This window comes from Manis javanica, chromosome 15, assembly GCF_040802235.1.
Source record: "Manis javanica isolate MJ-LG chromosome 15, MJ_LKY, whole genome shotgun sequence".
NCBI classification, from domain to species: Eukaryota; Metazoa; Chordata; class Mammalia; order Pholidota; family Manidae; genus Manis; species Manis javanica.
Genome location: NC_133170.1, coordinates 72,510,169 through 72,526,411, shown reverse-complemented (window position 1 = coordinate 72,526,411; position 16,243 = coordinate 72,510,169). Strand labels below are relative to the sequence as shown.

Genomic DNA, 16,243 nt, shown 5'->3' with positions numbered 1-16,243 from the left:
TGGAAAAATGGAAGCCTTGGAGTAAGTTGGGAGCAGCTCATTCTTTGTATGATTCATCTGGTCATGAGTTTTGAAAGGCTGCTGTCTGATGAATAAATGGTCAGAAGGAACAAAGCTTGGTAACATTGGGTGCTCACCTTGCTGGTGTGGAGAAGCTTTCTTGAACCAAGGTTTAATTAATTTTAGGAATGGAAAGGAAAGGTGTATTTGTACCAGGAAGCCATACAGAGGTGGCGATGACCACCCTTCTCTGGACCAATCTGTCATAGCCAGGCTGGGGAGACAGGACCGGCTGTCCATCACAGGCCTCTGGCACTTTGCATTGCCATGAGTGTTCTAATGTGCTGGCATCTGCAGGGGGCTGGACAGGTGCCCTGGCCAGGAGACTGTACCTCACAGAGCTTCTACCTCCCTGGCTGATGCTCTGGCTTCCACCACTACATTTGCATGAGGCCACCCTTCCCACAGGCTGCTTCCAGCTAGTGACTGCACACCCCAGGGATACTAAGGCGGGGCCGTTGACACAGGACTGCTGTGACAGCCAGCTCTGGCCTAAGAAACCCATTCACCTTCTGGGAGCTTCCTGAGACTGCAAGTGAGTTGAAAACTCTTCCAGCCCGACTTCCCTTCTTCTCCCCTCCAGGTAAGCCATGATTTCCATCAGGCAGCTCTGTTAGCCTTCCCTGCTCTGTCCGTTCTCTCACAGACTTTTCACCCAAAAAAAGTCCACATACAGCTAATCTCTTCCTGGTGCCTGCATCTTGGAGGACCAGAGCTAACACAGCCGATTAAGATAAGCAATGTCCTGCTTTCTCTGCTCCTAATTAAGAAGCAGATAGAAGCCTTGAATGTCTTTCCCAAAGGTCCACACTTAGAGCCGCGGCAAAAGGCAGATGGTAAACAGTGACGTTTGTCAGGATGAAGGGTGTATATTTCAGATCATGAGCCATTTATCCAAAAGGACTTTTAAAAAACTTGTAACATTTTGCAGTCCTCATGTGTGAGGCTTGGGTGTCTGTATGCTGCCTGGAGCCCTTGATGGCCAAGGGAGTGACTTGGGCAGATCTTACCCTGCTAAGTCTTAGTTTCTTGATCTGTAAAATGGGGCTAATATAAGTTTCAGCTTCGCAAGGTGGTTGGGAGGAGCCCAACGACCTTCATGTGAAGTTTAGCAGAGTGCCTGCTGTAGTAGGTGCTCAGTCAGTGCTGTAATGACTGTTATTACTCACATTCGTCTTTTCCCTTCATTCTCCCCTCCATATGACCCAAAAGGTAAGGGTTCTTCTTCCCATTTGTCAGATGAAGAAGCCGAGGCTGGGCAAGGACGAAGACTTGCCCTCGGGCACCAGGAGAGACTGGAACTTCTGGGAGTGGAAATGAAGAGGACTAGACATCCCATTCTTGTCGAACACCCTACCTCCCTATTTATTTTTGTTTGCTATTCTGCCCTCAACCCACAAAAGATCCTCAATGATGAGGCTTTATCAGCAAACTCTAACCAAGTCTCTGTTCAGTTTGGCTTTCACAGTTTCTTTTGGGGGAGGCCAGACTCCATAAATGTCTTTCCATTAGGATTCCTAAGAACCGACACACTCCTGTTCGCCTCTGACTCTGCTGCAAACAAGGGTACCCGGGGCAGTGCCTGGCACATCAGAGTTGCTGTATGAGAGTTGAGAAATGAAGGAATCCTTTTTCAAAACCAAGCCCAAATCCTCTCTCTGGGAAGACACTGCCAGAGTCCTTCACCTGCCCATGGCCCAGACTTTACCAGGAGTAGAGTTCTGTGCTGGCATAAAGCTTGCATCTGGCCACCACATTGTTCCTGGTGCCTGGTACACAGTGTGTGTCACATCCTGAATGACTCAGTGACCACCTGTTGCACTGGTCCATGGATGAATGAGCAGCTTCCAGAGGCTGATTCCAGGCTGCAGGTAGGTCACATCTCCCCCAGGTAGACTGTATGCTTGCCACAGGCTGGGGCCGTTTTGCTCCTGCACACACCCCTTTCCACCTGTCCAGGTACACACAGTGGGTGTTGCACATGCCTGATTACTACTCAGGCTGGAGACCAGAGGTCAGGTGACCTAGTGGCAGTTCTTGGGGGAACAAGGGAAGGAGCCTATTGGAGGTGGGCAGGCTGAGGACCATGTTCCCAGAAGACACCTGCCCTTGCCCCAGATCTGCCAGACCCTTCGGATTACAGCTTCACCTTGACAAGGGCTTTCTTGTAGGCCTCTGACCTGCACCTGGGATTAGCTTCTAAGTGATCACAAAGCACTTAAAGATACAAAATCACATGTAAAGATGAAAATAATCCCCAGTAATTTCTCAGGGAATCAACTCTTCCCTGAGGCTGTTGGACTGTCCCTGCCTGGGTTGCTTTGCTGAGAAGCTTGAGCAACCATGGTGTCAGCAACTGTTAGGCCAGGAAGGAACCTGGGAAAGGCTCCAGTCCTGGAACCACATTGAAAACATAAGGGAGACTGAGGCATGGAGAGGAGGAGAGGCTTGTCTAAACACATCCCTAAGACAATATTGAAGGTAGAAGAAAAACCAAATATGGCCTGGGAAGGCTTCGGCAGTGTGCTTTAAAGTTTCTTGCTTCAAATGTGATTTCCAGGGCAGCGTGGGCAGAATCTTGTAAGATTGCAGAAGACAGATTGCTGAGTGGGAAAGACCTGTGCCTGTCAGGTCTGGTGATCTGGGATATGTATTTCACTCCTTTAAGACTCGGTTTCCACATCTGTAAATGGGTTGAGACTTATATGGAGTCAAACTTACTAAATACATTTATGTAAGGATGAAGTGAGATGATGGTCATCAAGAGCTGAGCATATGTTAAATACCCAATTAAATAACTAATCAGTAGCTTTCATGCTTATTACCATCTTTTCCCCAACTCCTGTAAACCTTCATCCCCCCACACCCCGCCACCCTCTTCTCCATTAAGCTGGATCTTGATTCTCTTTTGGTTGCCGAGGCTCCAACCTAGGAGTCATCTTCGCCTTCTTTCACTTTCTCTTATACTCCACGGTCAACTTTTAGAAAGTGCTACTGGCTGTACCCTGAAAATACATCCAGAATCTCCCCTACTTCTCATGCTATGTTCCCAATCTGGTCTTCCCTGGATTTCTTCATAAATTTGGGGTCAATAAACTATAGCCCCTGAGGCCAGATCTGGTCTGCTGCTTTTTTGTTATGCCATGAGCTAAGATTGGTTTTTACAGTTTTTCAGTGGTTGGGGTAAAAAGCCAAAGAAAAAGAACATTTCATGACATGCGACAATTATATGAAATTCAAATTCTGTGTCCTTAAAGTTTTATTGGAGCGCAGCCACACCCATTTATTCGCGTATTGAATATGGTTGATGTTGTGTGACAGCAGCCGAGGTGTGTCAGAGACCATACGGCTCACAAAGCCTGACATGTTTTACTGTTGCCTCTTTGCAGAGGGCATCTGCCAACCCCGGCATAGATTCTTCATGGGTCTTAGTGTCGGGCACTCTGTCACACCTCTCTGAACCCTAAGCATTTTACGTCTTCTATTGCTGTTACTAGGGCCTTGTGTCCTTGGCAGCATGGTGGAAACTCATCCAACAAGCCTTAAGAGACCTGCATCATTTGAAATTGCAGACGGCCCCCCCACTTGTAAATCATAAGATCTAAAGTCAAGTATGGTAGCCAGTGACGGGTAAGATATGGTTGAATGATAAATACCAACCTAAGACAGGGAGTGGTCGACAGAGGACTATGCCCCCATGACGGGTAAGGATTTACTTCAACCATACAACCTAAGACAGGCACATACCTTGACCCAGTCTGAGTTAGGCTGGTTATTTTATTAAAGAAAAAAGGGGGAGATGTTGGGAGCCGGGGCTATGTCCCTTCCCCCATGTCTGAACGCAGCATGGGAAAGCACAAGCTTGAGAGCAACTGGTGCAGTCCTTGGAAGTTATCTGCTCACAAAAACATATCTTGTCCTTGAAGATGAGCCAAGACTCCTCACTCTGAAAATAGGGAGACCTTGAGGATGTGTGAAAACACCTCCCCGCCAGCGCCACCTAAGGTCCAATTATCTCCTGACCCACCCCTTACTTGCTACTTGTATAAATTGAGCCTGTAAACAATAAACTTCGCCAGCTTGATCAGACATCCTGTCTTGCTGGTCGTTCTTTGTGTCTCTTGCTTGTCTCATTTCTGCAGGCGTCTCTGGCACACTGCACGTTCGTCCCGCGGGTCGGGACAATGTTTTACTGTTGCCGCTTTGCAGAGGGCATTTGCCAACCCCAGTGTAGATTCTTCATGGGTCTCCTTGCGTCCATGTTTTCCTCCCTACTGTCCAGTCCCAACACAACTTTGTGAATGGTCCTGTGAATGTTTTCACTCCTCTGCCCACAGCCCTGTCGTGGGGCTCCCTGAGTCACTCAGAGGAAAAGTCACTGCCCTCATAATGACCAGCAGGGCCCTATGAGGTCCTCCCCGTGTCCTACTGATACCTGGGTCTCCGCCTCCTATTTTCCCCCTTTACCTCTCTCCAGTCACACTGACTTTAGCTCAGTGTATCAAATGACCGATACCCCTTTGTCCACAGTGCCACAGGGCCTTTGCATTGTTTCCTTACCGCCAAGGCTCTTTTCCTGGTTACCCTCAGGGCTCATCCCTCACCTCCTTCAAATCTCTGCTTGACTTCTCCATCTCAGTGAGACCTCTTCCAATGCTGGTTAAATCCTATACCCTGTCTGCTCCTTTTGGCATCCCCAAGCCCTCTTACCACACCCTATTTTTCTTTCTTTTTCCTACTGTGCTCACTGCCTTCTTACAAGCTAGCCAATTTACTCATCTACTTTGTTTACCATTTATTGACTATCTCCCTCCATGAAAATATGAGGTCCCTGAAGGTGGGCATTTGTGTTCAGGCCTGTTCACTCCTCTGTCCCAAATCCCCGATGGGGCCAGCTTCCTGCATGCACAACTGTGTGGTGGCACAGGACCCCTCTGCTCAAAAGGGCTGCTGTTCAGAGAGGGCCCTGCACTCTGTTGCCATCATTTTGAAATTCTTAATCATTTTTGAATAATGAGTCTCATGTTTCCATTCTGTGCCAAGCCATGCCCGTTGAGTAGCCAGTCCTGGCTATAGAAAGATGCCAGGTACACAGTCGATGCACCATGAATACTTGCTGGATGAAGTAATGCATGAGTGAGTGGACGTATGATCCGTATTGCGGCTTAGCTCTGTGACTTTAATCCTGCTTCTCCGGGCCCTGCAGTCTCCGCCCTGTGCCGTACTGACTCCTGCCTTTTGAAGGAGTGTGTACTGATGGAAGTGGACAAGGAGAGGAGTCAGTCCCGGATCAGGGAGCCAGGGAGAAGATCACCTGCAGCACAGAGAAAGCACAATTACTCCAGCAACTGTCCACCAACTGTCGACCGACCGCAGCTCGGAGCCTCCACTTAATGTAATTGAGTGTGAAGGCCGGCTGGAGACATAGGCGCCCCCGCCGCCCCCTCTCCATAATATAGACACTATTGGTTGCTAATTGGCGCCAGTGGGCTGGTGCTAATTGTCCTAATGCACTCGGCTTGATGGAAGATGAGGCTGCCCAGGACTGGCGGGGGTGGGTGTGGGTGGGGGGGTTGGAATGGTGGGGGTGGTGGGCGCCCAGCGGCAGCAGACACCGCTATGCTGCTCATACAAGTTGGAATGGGCTTTAATTTTGCATCAAATATTTAAGCAGGTTTGGGTGGGTATTGAGGGGGAGGTGGGACATTGAGCTTTGCTGGCGGTAACCCGCAAGGGGCCCTGGGGAGTAGGGCCCCTGCCATCCTTATCAATGGGTTATCCAGATGGCTGTGTCCCAGCATTGTCTAATTAATTGTGTGAATTTCTAATGACCCTTTTAGCCCTCCAGCTTCCTCCCTTCCGCCCTCATTCAGGCTGCTTCCTCTTGTTCTAGCTGTTTCTGAACAGCGTTTCTAAATAGTCAGGGATGGCGCATGGTGCCATCCATGCAGGGGGGCAGAGTTGCACAGAGTGGAATGCAGAGGTCTGGGGACAGGGGGTTCAAAGGCTGGGGTTGGCCCCAAGGGATCTCAGTGATCTCACTCCCCGGCTCTGGGTCCCCGCCAGGCTACCTGTCAGGCTAGTGACACACTAATTAAAATAGAGCAAGCATGTCCTCTGGGGTGGAGCCCAAGGTCTTTGGGCTGGGGGGGGCGGGTATAGGAATGTATACATATTTTAAATTTGTAGCAAGTATATATTATATTACATATGTAATATGTGTTTAATAATTATATGAAAGCATGGTGTGCAAGTATATATATATATCAATTCTTCAGGGGAAGAAAAGCCCTGATCCGGAGCATTTGCCAATTTAAATGCTCTTCCCACTGTTCCTATCAAGCTGCCAATTTGTCACCAACACAAGAGTTGGGAAGAGATGAGCAGTTGCATATGATTATTAAATATTTCCATCACACAGATACAACAGGTGAAAATAACCTCAAGAACAGAGATAATCATAAAATGTAGCAAAATAATCAGGAAGTGATGAGTTCTGAATATTTATTGCCTTTGTTTCAAAAAGAATTTAATTGTGAGCTAACATAAATTAATTTTCCACCATGGCTGTGTTTAACAACTGGCTTGCAAAATTCCTGAAAATGAAGCAGTGTGTGTGTGTGTGTGTGTGTGTGTGTGTGTGTGTGTGTATGCGCACATGTGCTCTTATGTGTGTGAATGTGTTAGCACATTATCCATGAAGTCTACGACTTCTCAGAGGGAATTGCATAGAATTCCCTTAAAAAAAATTCCCTCTTAAAAAAATATTTCATTTAAAACTAACTTAAAGGAAATATATTACATGAATAACGGCCTGGGTGGTTTGCCCATATAGCAAAGGTCATGGAGGTGGCACTCACACGCCTATAATTGGAAAAGAGGGTGCCAGCTTCCTTCTAGCTGCTGCGTAATTTGCTTGCGATTGAGCAAGGGTGGGAGCAGTTCCAGCCGCCAGGGTTCACTGCCCTCTATCTTGTTTGCTAGAAGGCATGAAATGGCCATTTCACGCTCTTTCCTTTTACCACTGACTTCATTCTTTGTCTCCCTCTTTCTGAACCCAAGGCACCTACTCCAGTGCTGGCGCCTATGCTGCTCTCGACCTTACCTTTCTGGCCCTTCCCTCAGCTGCCTGGCCTTTTCCACCCACTCATTTCTCAGGCCTTGTCTGCACCGCTGAGGGCACTCAGTGGCCTGTAGGCTACCACATCTTACCTATAATTTGCCTACGGGAGAAACACCAGAGCAGGCAGGGAGAGGGAGGGCTGGAGGGGGACCAGTGTGCCCAAGGCATAGGGAAGTCACGGGTATTTTGTATCCACGGCACCATTCTTCTCTGAGCAGACAAATCACCCCAATATCATGAAGGTGACATTGTTGATTTTCAGTTAGAAATATGGTTTGTGGGATTGCAAGCGCAAATGCCCAGAGGGGGCTGGCAGGTATCCTCAAAGCAGGAGGCAGGCCAGCCAGGGACCATGGCAAACTAGAGAGTCTCCACACCCCTGCAGTGGGCATCAGTAACCCACCAGCCAGCTGGTGCAGTGGATGGCCACCTTTCCTCATAGAAGCTGCAAAAAGCTGATTTGAACATCGATTTTCTTGCATTTAAAATCACAGTGAAAGCCAGATACAGGAAGTCCATGGGCTGGGCATGGCCTGTGAAAAATCTTAGAAAACAGAAAATGTAAACAAGAGAACAACTCAGCTTTCTAGCAGCCAGGGATAAGCATTTTGGTGTTTTGGGTCAAGTTGTCTATAGAATGTTGTGTCCTAGTTAGTTTTTTTTAACCTTAATCTAGTATAAACATCCCACACATCATTTTAATGATACTGTAACATTGCATCATATGGCTACAGAGATCTCAGGGGACTAAAGATGGCTACAAATTCTTAGGTACACCTTCCATCAAGAGGTGGGGTCTGTGGCCCCTCACCCTGAATCAAGACATGTCATTCTGTGACTTTGATCAGTAGAAGAGGGCCACAGTCATGTCGTGTCTAGTTCCTGGCCGAAACCTTAAGCAACTGTTAAGTTCTACTTTCTGTTCCTTGGAACACTCACTTTTGGAGTCCTGAGCCACCATTTAAGTCAGACTGTACTATGCTAAGGGACTGTGGCTGTGCACTGTTCCGGCCCTTCACTTTTTTGAGTGAACTCAACCGAGAGCTAAGACACGTGGAGCTAATGATAACTACTTGGCCAAATAACTCTCCCCAGAAGTTGAACCAATTTACACTCCAGTGAGAAGTGAATGGGAGCTCAGTCCTTGGAGCACTGGTTTTCTGTTCGCTCTGTGGGTGTAGCTCATTCTGAGTTGTGGAGGAAAGAAGAGAATTGAAGTGGGAAGGGAGTCTTAAGATCTCCGGTCCTCTGACCAGACTAATGTCAAATGATCTTGAAAATGCATTCCTAGTTGAGAATTTACTGTCACTGTACCTGAGCAGCAGCTTTCCTCTTTATTACAGCCATAAAAAGGATTTGCTGAGTTAATCTCTTATGTAAACAAGAGTTCAGTGCCTGGACCCAGGGAAGCGCTCCCACCTTAATTCCTGAATTCAGGTGTATTTTCATTACACCTTTTTCTGTTGTAGTTATTATAAAAAAATAACGTAGAACACAGCCAACACCCTGTTAGGAGTATTTGATGCAAATACAGGCTTGGTGAATATCTGTGTTATAATGACCCAGGATCCAAGGGGCATGGCCTGGGACGGAAGTTCCCAGACTAGCCGGGGGCCAGGAAGCTCTGGGGCAAGAACTGCTGCCCCGAAGAGGAAGTGACTCAAAGAATAACAACAACAAAAAAGGTGTGAAAGAAAACCAAGGACTTAGTGTCCTTCATAAGCCGGAGAACCAATTTACCAGTTAAGCCTGGAGAGAAAGCAATTTTGATCTGGTCTTAGGACTTGTCTGTGCAGTCAGTGAGATCAGACTTGCTTATTATTATTGAAGGGCCCCTGAAGGGCCCCCACCAGTAAGATGGCGAACTCACCCCTCGCCCCCCCTAATCCCAGCACCTAGCCAATAGCCACCAGCCCCGTAGAAGTGACACCTCAATCAGCTCATGCCCCTTCCTATATAACCCAGCACCTTTCCCTAATAAAGCAGATTTCTCTGGTGAATTGCTGCTGTGTGTCGCTCCTTTCCTTTCAATTATTATTATTATTATTTGAAGGATAGAAATACTGTTTATTGACTACTTTCTGAATGCCACCCACAGAATCCAGTCTCACTGAATCCTCTGAGGAGCCTAGGAGGGAGACTATAATTCTACCCATTTTACAAATGAGGAAACAACCTCGGAGCGATACAGTGACTTGCTCACATATGGAGTCAGTTTCCCAGCCTTGGCTGCAGTGGGATGACGCTGGTGGCAGATGCGATTTCCTTCCTTCTTCCTTGCTTTCTCTTATTTTTCTTTCTTTTTCCTACCTTGCTCCCACATGGAAAGGGGTATGTGTTGAGACAGAGGTTCTGTTAAAAGTATGCATCAAAGTGACTCCCTGGGAAGTAAACACAGTACCAGCTATAGAGTCTGTGGAGGGACGTGGCCCACAAACCCAGGATTCAAACCCCAGGCGTGCACATTGTCCCATGAGGTCCACTCAGGCCATTTGATTCAACACAGACAAAAGCACGGTGAGCCTGAGGAATGGGGCCCTTCTCAGCCCTGGGACCCTGGGTGCCTGCGCGGGTCATAAGCCCGGGAAGCTGGCCTTGGGGGATGACACTAGCAAGAGAAAGTTGTGTTTAATGCCCTTCTCCAGACTCTCAATGTTAATATTCTTCCCCTTGTAAGATCTTCCCTTTAGGTGATATTCTGTACTTTTGAAATGGCTCAGAAATAAGGATAAAATGAAAGGGTTGCTTATGTAAAGTACAAAACATATAAATGTTGACATTGATAATACCGTTTATAATGACCAGTAACACTTACTGAGTGCATACTGTTTACCAGACATTGTTCCAAGGGTTTTGCAGAACAGAACTACGTGGTATTATTACTAACACATTTCCAGATGGACACTGAGGTACAGCAAAGCCAAGGAGCTGGACACCCAGGTCAGGCAGGGTGAGTAGTGGAGCTATGGCCAGACTATGAGCAGTCTGACTCCAGAGCACAGGCTCACCCACTGGGCCTTCCTTGGTGTTTGTTGAGTGACTGGATGACGACCTTCACGAGGGCTGGAACCTGAATTAGCATGGCAAGTAGAGAAACACATAATTCGTGGTCAGTGCTGGCCTAATTATTAATGGAGTGCTGAGGCCAGGCAGGGTTCTCTGTTCTGGGAGAATGGGAGAATGGGAGGATGGGAGATGGGTTTGATAGGCTGAACATCCTGCTTGCCATTAGGGAACAGAATGTGTGACAGAAAGGAACAGCACCACCTTCCCGCCCCTTATAACAGCGCAAGGGCCACAAACAGCTGAGCGAGGAGGAGGGAGGTAGCCAGAGGAGCCCTGCGCGGGCTCTGGGGATTAATGCTGATGGCTGAAGCCTGGGACAGGATTGGGTGGGCAGCACAGGTGCCTCCTTGCCCACCAGGATATCTGATCTGCATGCCTGCGGTGGGAGATGACAGCAGCTGGTGTGACCCGAGGTGACACAGGCTCCCCGTCGCCCTGCCTTAGCAGATGCCAGTATTAATCCTCTGTTAACACACCTTCCTGCCCAAGTATGTCCCACACGGCGCCCTCAGGAGTCACCTATCATCTCACCGCTGATGCTGGTGTGGCAGTGCAATCTAACCATTGTTGGGCACTCCCCCTGTGGCCAGCCCTGGGCTTGGCAGGGATTACCTTGCTGAACCTTTGAAACAAGAAAATGAAGTAGAGTCTCCTTTTCCCATTTCATAGATAGGGACAACTGAGTCATAGCGATCTAGTGGCTAATACTTAGCAAAGGCTGGGCTTGAACTTGGGTCTTGTCCTGACCTCCAAGCTTGTGCCCATACCAGTTACATCATGCTGCTCCTCAGAGCAGGGCCAGGAACTGGTGAAGAGCATGTCCTTTGCTGCCTACTCCTGGCCAGGGTGACCAACTGTCCTGGTGTGCCCTGGACTGAGGGATTTTCCAGAGCATGCAGCTTTCTGTACTAAAATTGGGACAGTCCTGCGCCAACTGGGACGTGTGGCCACCCAGTTCCTGCCTCTGCTGCTCCCAAGCTGATGTGGGCAAGCTGCTTAACCTCTTTGTGCCTTGGTTTCCTCATCTGTAAAATGGGGATAATGATAGTGACTCAGGTGCGTATAAAGCCTGGCTTGTAGGAAGCCTATGTGTATGTTAGTTTTATCGATTTCAGTATTGTGTTGGGGTTACCAGTTGAAAAATGCTGAGGCGATTTGAATGTGGCAGGCAGAAGCTGAGTCTGTGCAGGCAGGCAGCACAGGCACACTGCCCCTCCTTCAGCTGCCGCCTGGCCTTGAGCAGTGTTGTCCAATGGCTTGGCTCTGTCATCGGATGGGGCTAATGCGAAAGGTGAGGTGGTGTGGGTGAAGCCTGGGCATAGAGCCTGGCACGGGCCAGCCCTCATTCAGTCATGGTAGCTCTGACGGTTCTCAAAGAGCTCCCCGTCCTCATTGTCCTTTCCCAGCAAGACCCTCAGGCCTCATTGCGGAGTCATCAAGGGCAGCAGAAAGGACCAGGTTTGATGGCACAGGTTTCTTTCTTCCAGGGAGAAAGGGCTTCCTGACTCTCAGCCAACCGCTTCCGCTATGACCAGGTTGCGTCCTGCTCTGTTTGTGCTGCTCTGGGGGCCTTGGGGTCCACATGCTCTGTGGCTGAGTGGCCCTGCTGGCTTTCTTCTGGCTGTTAAAGACATTAGGGTGCTAAGTTCTGGGAGAGGCAATGCCCACAGGCAAAGATTAAGCGGATTTCCCATTTCTGGCCAAATGGTTGTAGATCTCCTTAATGGCTAGAGTTTGAGTCTATTTGAGGTAGTGTGCTTAACAGGGAGTGGTCAGATTATTTGTTCATTCATTCATTCCTTTTATTCATTCCTACCCACTGCCTGCCAGGCCCTGCAGAGGCTCTGGAAACAAGGCAGACAATACCAGTAATGACTGATGAGATTATAATTTTTTAACAACTCAAAATATACCAGTTTTTAGGGATGTGGAGATGAAAGAAGCAAATGTCTCCTACTGTGTATTAATTTAGTTATGGGTTTTTTAAAAACCATGTTCAAATAATATATTTAGAAATATTGCTTTCCCTCCCTTGACCGTCCCATTTAAGAAACATGCATTTTCCTCATCACTGTGGATGCCTTTCAAGAATCACAATAGGCTCAGAGCAGATCACCTTCATTTCCATCGATGCTGCTTGAGGCACAGCCCCTTTCAGAAGGCTGACATTACATCATCACTGTAGATTTTATTCTAAGCAACATGGACCCACCCAACATGAATCCCCTTTATAGCAGGAATCATTCCCTCCCACCACAATAGATTTTTGTTTTCATTTGGCCTGTATATTTATCTTTACTATGTCGGACCGACAAAGACTTAATAATATCTAACACTTGTAAATGGGGACTCATGTTTTTATGACTATCTACTAAATCTATGTAGATTCTGGATTAGCCACTGTTTCATAATCATGCCTTCACAAAAGTAGATACAGCTTTAATTAAGAAGTTAAATTTATGAACATCTTAAGATAACTTGAGAAATCTGTAGTAGAAAAGAATGAAGCCTACAAACTACAAAGATTTTTAAATGATTCTATCAAGTGACTCACAAATTTCTGTAACAATACTGATTAAGTCATTTCAGACTAATGTGTTGTTTAAAATGAGTAATTGAGAATGTGTCACTTTCCACACATGCTACATGAAATGCAAGGAACTTTTGAAGGCCTAAAGGGTGCAAACCACAGCCTGCAGATGGACTCCTTCTCACCCCCCAAAAATTGCCTGTTTTTATAAATAAAGTTTTATTGGAACATGGCCCATCTGTTTGTTTACAGCTTTTCTAACAGCTGCTTTCACACTATAAGGGAAGAGTTGACATCTTGGTGTGCCCAAGTCTTTCCATCTCCCTCCTAAAGGGGACAGGGCACTATACTCTGTCCCCTTTATAGCGGGAATCATGGTTTGTCATTATGTGCTTAAAAACAAAGTTCAACCAGCCCCTTAGGGAGTGTCTGTCCTCCCACCAGATGTCAGTCCCCAGGGAAGGGTCTTATCTGTTTTGCTCACTGCTTGTCTGGAACCTTGCCCAAGAGCTGGCGCTTAGCAGATGCTCAGTAAATGGCTGCTGATGAGGAGTAACTACCAGATGCAGATTCTACCTCAGGTCCAGTCTGATGTAGTGTTTTGGAGAGGATTCCGGGGCCCTTCTGAGTTTTAAGACTGAGTCCCTCATCGCTTTGTCTGTGTGAGAGAGTGACAGTGGCTCCCCCATGCCGTCACAGTCTTCGTCATCGTCCTCATTTGCTTCTTTCAGAGAAAGAGCCCTCAGGCCCCAGGAACTGTGCTGAACCTGAAATGGACAACTGTCCTTTTTGTCTCTGATTCTTAGTAAGTGGACCTTCTCCGTGATTCAGTCTTAAGTGGAGGGTCTTATTCGAAAGGGTTTTGAATGGACCCTGAGGCTTCCACTTGAAAAGCAGAACTAGGCCTTGCATTTCTTCTCCCCAGCTCCTGGTTCAGCATTCAGGGTTAAATGTCAAAGGAAGGGGTGGAGAAGCCTGGGGTGAGAAATGTATCATGCTCAAGTAAATAGAGAAGACCAGAGATAAAATAATAATAGTCTGGTGTCAGGCACTGCATTCAGGACTTTATATCCATTATTTCCAAGCCAGTCAACAATCCTGTAGACAGACATTTTGACTTTCTTTTTGTATATGAGGAAATGGAAGATCAGAGATGTTGAATGACTGATCCAGGGTCACACAGCCAGAAAGAGGCACCTCAAACATTCGAACTGAGGTTGTCCAACTTTACAGCTCCTTCTGTTTTGGAAATGGGAGTTCTACCAGAGCTAGTCTGTGGAGGAAGCATTGAGTGCCTTCTGCCAGATGCAGAAAGACATCAAGTGCAGAAGCTGTGTGAAGCCAGCCAGGGCTTCCCTTTGCTTCCTTTCAGGGAGAAGGAGGTGGCTGAGAACACAGTAACCAGTGGAGCCAAAGGGAGGCCCCAGCCAACCAACAGAGTTAAAATGAATCCTGTGGCATCTGACAGGTAGGGGGAAAATCCTTTGATGCAGCAATCACACTACTAGGCATTTATTTAACATAGGCACATGTGAGGGCAAAGCTGTGGTATATGTGGGAAGTCCATGGAACACTGCGTGTCAGAGCAAAACTGGACACAGCCTAAGTGGCCAGCAAGAGGGGAGGGATCGAACTTCTCACAGGACCCAGTTGCAGAAGAATACAGGGGTTAAGCATGTAAGTCCCTAATCGTGAGTGCAAATCCTAACCCTGCCACTTTCTAGCTGTGTGACTTGGACTTGATGTATATAATACAGTCTCTTTTGTAAGGAACTGAGAGTGAGAAATAAAAAGCTTTGCTTATGGGAGATCCACGCGAAGCGTTGGTGGGTGGCTGGGCCTGTGGGCGGCAGTGACCTGGGTCCGGACCCGGTGGCCGGCTTCCTGAGTTGGTGCCGGCAGGTGGGGCTGGAGCTGAGTCCCAAGGTGACGGTGAGCCGGCAGGGCACCATGGCCGGCTACGGTATGGTGGCTCGAGAGGATGTGCAGCCCGGAGAGCTACTGTTCGCGGTTCCGCGGGCCACGCTCTTGTCGCAGCACACCTGCTCAGTCGGCAGCCTGCTGGAGCGAGAGCGAGGGGCGCTGCAGAGCCAGTCAGGTTGGGTGCCGTTGCTGCTGGTGCTGCTCCACCAGCTTCAGGACCCAGCTCACACTGGAGGCCCTACTTTGTGCTCTAGCCTGAGCTAGGCTGCTTGGAGCACCCCATGTTCTGTTTTCAGGAACCACTGGAGGAAGATGATGATGAAAAGGAGCCAAACTGCCCTTTGAGGGTGCCTGCTGCAGACATACTAAACCACTCAGCCAATCACAATGCCAATCTAGAATGCTGTGCAGATTGTCTTCGGACGGTGGCCACTCAACCCATTCCTAAAGGCCATGAGATTTTCAACACTTACAGGCAGATGGCTAATTGGCAACTACTTCATATGTATGGTTTTGTTGAACCATATCCTGACAACACAGATGACACAGCTGACATTCAGATGGTGACAGTTCGTGAAGCAGCATTACAACGAACAAAAGTTGAAGCTGAAAGGCTCCGTCTGTTTGAACGCTGGGATTTTTTTATGCAAACTGGAGATGGTAGGGGAAGAGGGAGCCTTTGTGATTGGGTGGGAGGAGGTGCTGACTGAAGAGGAACTGACTACCACCCTCAAGGTACTGTGCATGCCCGCTGAGGAGTTTAGAGAGTTTAAAGACCAGAATGGACGGGGGGATGATAAAAGGGAAGAGGAAAGCCTGACCATCACAAGCATCCCCAAGCTCACAGCATCATGGAGACAACTGCTTCAGGACAGTGTTTTGTTGACCCTGCAAACCTACACCACAGACTTAAAATCTGAGCAAGAATTGCTGAGTAATAAGGAAGTCTATGCCCAACTCAGCTGGAGGGAACAGCAGGCCTTACAGGTTCGTTATGGTCAGAAGATGATCTTACACCAATTGTTGAAACTAACAAGTTAGCAGGTTCCCTGAAGGAACATCCATGAGAACTTTATTCCAGGCTAATATTCACTGATGGGTTGAAATGAAAGAAAACTTGGATTTTTTGTTTTGCTTACCATATTAAATACCAAAAGGAAAAGTAGCAAAGGTGGTATGCTAGGATTGACTCAGAGGTAAGGATGGTATGTTTAGAAGCACTGGGAGCACTTGGGAACTTGGGAGTAACTGCTAATTGTTAAATAAGACCAATAAATTTTATAGCCCTAAAAAAAAAAAAAGCTTTGCTTATGCTTATGATACAATTTCTGACAGGATACTTAGTGAGTTGAGTCATGTCCCTGCAAAATTTCTGTCCACCCAGACCCTCGGAATGTGACCTTACTTGGAAATGGGGTCTTTGCAAATGTAAGCAGGTGAAGATCTGAAGATGAGATCATCCTGGATCTAGGGTGGGTGCTAAATCCAGTGATGTGTTTTTATATGAGAAAGGAGAGAGAGGGATTTGGACTTATACACAC

The 16,243-nt window shown here is 47.6% G+C and overlaps 1 pseudogene; it reads left to right on the top strand.

Moving 5' to 3' along the window:
• The first annotated feature begins 11,522 nt into the window (after positions 1-11,522).
• On the top strand, positions 11,523-15,932 carry LOC118967465 (N-lysine methyltransferase SETD6-like; annotated as a pseudogene).
• Positions 15,933-16,243: the final 311 nt, after the last annotated feature.